Consider the following 5,376-nt stretch of genomic DNA (forward strand, 5'->3'; position numbering starts at 1 on the left):
AGGAAAGGTGCGTTTCGCGGGGCCGGGTGGCAGCGGCGGGCCGGGGGCGTCTCCGCCCTCGGTCGCCGAGGCCCTCGCCGGCCGCCGGTGGCGGACCTTCGCGTCTGACGGACCGTCTGGGTCTCCCGAGGAAGGGTTCGGGCGGGCTCCGGAGAGCCCCCCTGGAGGCGAGAGCGCGCGAGTCGGGGAGGAACCGACCGCCCATAACGGTCGACGAGTCGACCGGGCGGGGGCCTGCCCCAGGCGCTGTGCGTTTTCCAGAGACTCAGGGCCATGACCATACTCCGTTGGCTGGGCATCACTCCAGGCGGCGGTCATATCGGCTGAGACGTGGGCGGCCCTGTCCCGCCCGGGGTTTCGTTTAACGGCCGACGCCGGTGTGGTTCGTTTAACGGCCGACGCCGGTGCTTGCCTTCCTTGGATGACGTGCCATTCGTTTTATTCATTCGTCACTACCTCCGTGCGTGCCCGGGACTTTTCGAGGCATTTGTGTCTGACGTACGAGGCCTCTCGCCGGGCTCGAGAGGTCCCGAGATCCGGCCTACCGCAACCTTGGAGAGTCGCGAGGTGCTCTTCCCTATATACCCGATGGCACCTGTTCACCCTACCGTCCCCTGCTGGACGGGGCCCGGCCCGGGACTCGGCCGGGACGACGCACCTTCGTCGGTAAGAGTGAGAGGGTCCGTGACCCTGGAAGTGCGCGAGCCACCCGACTTGGGATCCATAATCGTCGGCGGCCCTGTCCCGCCCAAGACGAAGCGCCTTCGTCGGCCTGACATGTAGGGTCGTCGACCCTGGAAGTGCGCGAGTCACCCGACTCGACTTTAGCTGAGGCCGGGGAGGCCGGCCCGTCCCCGTCCGTGCCCGGGGACGATGCACCTTTGTCGGTGCGACTGAGAGGGTCGTCGACCCTGGAAGTGCGCGAGTCACCCGACTCGACTTTTTCACTGAGGCCGGGGAGGCCGGCCCGTCCCCGTCCGTGCCCGGGGACGATGCACCTTTGTCGGTGCGACTGAGAGGGTCGTCGACCCTGGAAGTGCGCGAGTCACCCGACTCGACTTTTTCACTGAGGCCGGGGAGGCCGGCCCGTCCCCGTCCGTGCCCGGGGACGATGCACCTTTGTCGGTGCGACTGAGAGGGTCGAGGACCCTGGAAGTGCACGAGCCACCCAACTCGACTTCCATAGCGGTCGGCGGCCCTGTCCCGCCCAGACACGAAGCACCTTTGTCGGTGCGACTGAGAGGGTCTTGGACCCTGGAAGTGCGCGAGCCACCCAACTCGACTTCCATAGCGGTCGGCGGCCCTGTCCCGCCCAGACACGAAGCACCTTTGTCGGTGCGACTGAGAGGGTCTTGGACCCTGGAAGTGCGCGAGCCACCCAACTCGACTTCCATAGCGATCGGCGGCCCTGTCCCGCCCAGACACGAAGCACCTTTGTCGGTGCGACCGAGAGGGTCTTGGACCCTGGAAGTGCACGAGCAACCCAACTCGACTTCCATAAGGGCCGGGGAGGCCGGCCCGTCCCCGTCCGGGGACGAAGCACCTTTGTCGGTGCGACTGAGAGGGTCTTGGACCCTGGAAGTAAACGAGCCGCCACACTCGACTTCCATAGAGGAAGGCGGCCCTGTCCCGCCCCAGACGATGCACCTTCGTCTGTCACACTGAGAGGGTCTTGGACCCTGGAAGCCGCCCCACTCGACTTCCATAGAGGTCGGCGGCCCTGTCCCGCCCCAGACGATGCACCTTCGTCTGTCACACGGAGAGGGTCTCGGACCCTGGAAGCCGCTCCACTCGACTTCCACGCTCGCTCGCTCCTTCGTCCGTGCCCCACGAGAATCAGGGACGCCCCGGGGCCGGCCGCTCGCCCGACCGACTTCCGGGACTCCCGGGACCGCCCGTGAGGCCTTCCGACGTCGCCCGAGACGAAGCGCGCGGGTCGGTGCGCCCGAGAGGGCAGGAGGCACCGGGGCCGGCCGCTCGCCCGACCGGCTTCCGGGTCTCCGAGACCGCTCGGGTGACCTATCCTCGCGCCCGCCCGACCGACGGCCGGGGGCCCTCCGCGACCGGGGGTTTCCGTTTTACGGCCGACGCCGAGATCCTTCGACGGTTCCGACTCGTTTTGTTACGCTTTTGTCGGTTCGCGCCCGCGTTTGAGAGTATGCGTGCGGGGCCGAACCTCTGAGGCCGTGGCCTCGATCCAGGGCGGATCTTTTCTCACGTTTTATAAGGCCGTAGCCTAGATCCAGAGACTTTAGGATCTTTTAGCGGCTCGTGAGCCGTAGCGTTGATCCAGGGCGGATCTTTTAACAGGTTTTTAAGCCGTAGCTTTGATCCAGGGCGGATCTTTTCACGTCCGTAGCCTACAGATCCAGGGACTTTTGGATCTTATTGCCGTTTTTAGGCCGTAGCCTTGATCCAGGGCGGATCTTTTGGTGGTTTTTAAGCCGTAGCATTGATCCAGGGCGGATCTTTTTGCGGCCGTAGCCGAGTTCCCATCACCCAAGAAAGCTTTTCTTTTTAGGCCGTAGCCTGGATCCAGGACGGATCTTTCCGCCTAGGCGGCACGCGGATATGGGTTTCCCATCTTTCGGGTACGAGAGCTCTTTGCGAGCTTTTGGCCGCTCCGCGACCGACGCGTTCGCCCCGGGCGCTGCCTCGCCTCAGACGCCCTTCGACCGTTCCAACCGTTCCAGTTCTTTTAACGGTTCTTTCGTTCGTCGCACACCGAGGCTGGGCGAGACGTTTCGGGAATCTCTCTGTCTCTGTCTCCCCTTGGGACGGCCATGGAAGTGGCGAGGAGCTCGTCCCTATAAACCGGATGGCACCTGTTCACACTACCGGCCCTTTTGAGACGGGGCCCTGCCCGTGGCGGGCCCGGGAGGAGGCGCCCGCGTCGGTACGCGCGACGAGGTCCGACACCCTGGAAGTGCGCGAGTCACCCGACTTTAGCTCCATATTTTTCGCCGCACACCTCATGCCCAGGATGAGGCGCCCTCGTCGGTACGCGCGACGAGGTCCGACACCCTGGAAGTGCGCGAGTCACCCGACTTTAGCTCCATGTTTTCCGACGCACACCTCGCGTCCGCTCACGAGACCTCGTTTCGGCCTAGGGGTGTGCCACGTACCGCCCTCGCGTCCGCTTACGAGCGTCTTCTCGGGCTCGGCGGTGGGTCGAAGACCCTGGAAGTGTAGGACTTCCAGGACGCACGGGCGGCCGCGCACCGTCCCGAGCGCCCGCTTCCGAGTCACCCCTTCGGGCTAGGCAGGCTGGGTCGAGGGCCCTGGAGGTCCCCGACTTCCAGGAGGGAGGGCGGCCCTGTCCCGACCCGGCGTCCGCTCCCGAGTCACCCATTCGGGCAAGGTAGGCTTGGTCGGGTACCCTGGAGGTCCCCGACTTCCAGGAGGGAGGGCGGCCCTGTCCCCACCCGGTGTCCGCTCCCGAGTCACCCATTCGGGCTAGATAGGCTTGGTCGGGTACCCTGGAGGTCCCCGACTTCCAGGAGGGAGGGCGGCCCTGTCCCCACCCGGCGTCCGCTCCCGAGTCACCCATTCGGGCTAGGTAGGCTTGGTCGAGGGCCCTGGAGGTCCCCGACTTCCAGGAGGGAGGGCGGCCCTGTCCCCACCCGGTGTCCGCTCCCGAGTCACCCATTCGGGCTAGGTAGGCTTGGTCGAGGGCCCTGGAGGTCCCCGACTTCCAGGAGGGAGGGCGGCCCTGTCCCCACCCGGTGTCCGCTCCCGAGTCACCCATTCGGGCTAGGTAGGCTTGGTCGAGGGCCCTGGAGGTCCCCGACTTCCAGGAGGGAGGGCGGCCCTGTCCCGCCCGCCTCGGAGGCCTCCCCTCGGGCAGGGGAGGCAGGGTCGGGGGCCCTGGAGGTCCCCGACTTCCAGGAGGGAGGGCGGCCCTGTCCCGACCCGGTGTCCGCTCCTGAGTCACCCCTTCGGGCTAAGCAGGCTGGGTCGAGGGCCCTGGAGGTTAGGGTTAGGACGATGCACCTTTGTCGGTGCGACTGAGAGGGTCGAGGACCCTGGAAGTGCGCGAGCCACCCGACTCGACTTTTTCACTGAGGCCGGCCCGTCCCCGTCCGTGCCCGGGGACGATGCACCTTTGTCGGTGCGACTGAGAGGGTCGAGGACCCTGGAAGTGCGCGAGCCACCCGACTCGACTTTTTCACTGAGGCCGGCCCGTCCCCGTCCGTGCCCGGGGACGATGCACCTTTGTCGGTGCGACTGAGAGGGTCGTCGACCCTGGAAGTGCGCGAGTCACCCGACTCGACTTTTTCACTGAGGCCGGGGAGGCCGGCCCGTCCCCGTCCGTGCCCGGGGACGATGCACCTTTGTCGGTGCGACTGAGAGGGTCGAGGACCCTGGAAGTGCGCGAGCCACCCGACTCGACTTCCATAGCGGTCGGCGGCCCTGTCCCGCCCAGAGACGAAGCACCTTTGTCGGTGCGACTGAGAGGGTCTTGGACCCTGGAAGTGCGCGAGCCACCCGACTCGACTTCCATAGCGGTCGGCGGCCCTGTCCCGCCCAGACACGAAGCACCTTTGTCGGTGCGACCGAGAGGGTCTTGGACCCTGGAAGTGCGCGAGCCACCCGACTCGACTTTTTCACTGAGGCCGGCCCGTCCCCGTCCGTGCCCGGGGACGATGCACCTTTGTCGGTGCGACTGAGAGGGTCGAGGACCCTGGAAGTGCGCGAGCCACCCGACTCGACTTCCATAGCGGTCGGCGGCCCTGTCCCGCCCAGAGACGAAGCACCTTTGTCGGTGCGACTGAGAGGGTCTTGGACCCTGGAAGTGCGCGAGCCACCCGACTCGACTTCCATAGCGGTCGGCGGCCCTGTCCCGCCCAGACACGAAGCACCTTTGTCGGTGCGACCGAGAGGGTCTTGGACCCTGGAAGTGCGCGAGCCACCCGACTCGACTTTTTCACTGAGGCCGGCCCGTCCCCGTCCGTGCCCGGGGACGATGCACCTTTGTCGGTGCGACTGAGAGGGTCTTGGACCCTGGAAGTGCGCGAGCCACCCGACTCGACTTCCATAGCGGTCGGCGGCCCTGTCCCGCCCAGAGACGAAGCACCTTTGTCGGTGCGACTGAGAGGGTCTTGGACCCTGGAAGTGCGCGAGCCACCCGACTCGACTTCCATAGCGGTCGGCGGCCCTGTCCCGCCCAGACACGAAGCACCTTTGTCGGTGCGACCGAGAGGGTCTTGGACCCTGGAAGTGCGCGAGCCACCCGACTCGACTTTTTCACTGAGGCCGGCCCGTCCCCGTCCGTGCCCGGGGACGATGCACCTTTGTCGGTGCGACTGAGAGGGTCGAGGACCCTGGAAGTGCGCGAGCCACCCGACTCGACTTCCATAGCGGTCGGCGGCCCTG

The sequence above is a fragment of the Misgurnus anguillicaudatus genome, unplaced genomic scaffold (assembly GCF_027580225.2).
Source record: "Misgurnus anguillicaudatus unplaced genomic scaffold, ASM2758022v2 HiC_scaffold_34, whole genome shotgun sequence".
Lineage (NCBI taxonomy): Eukaryota > Metazoa > Chordata > Actinopteri > Cypriniformes > Cobitidae > Misgurnus > Misgurnus anguillicaudatus.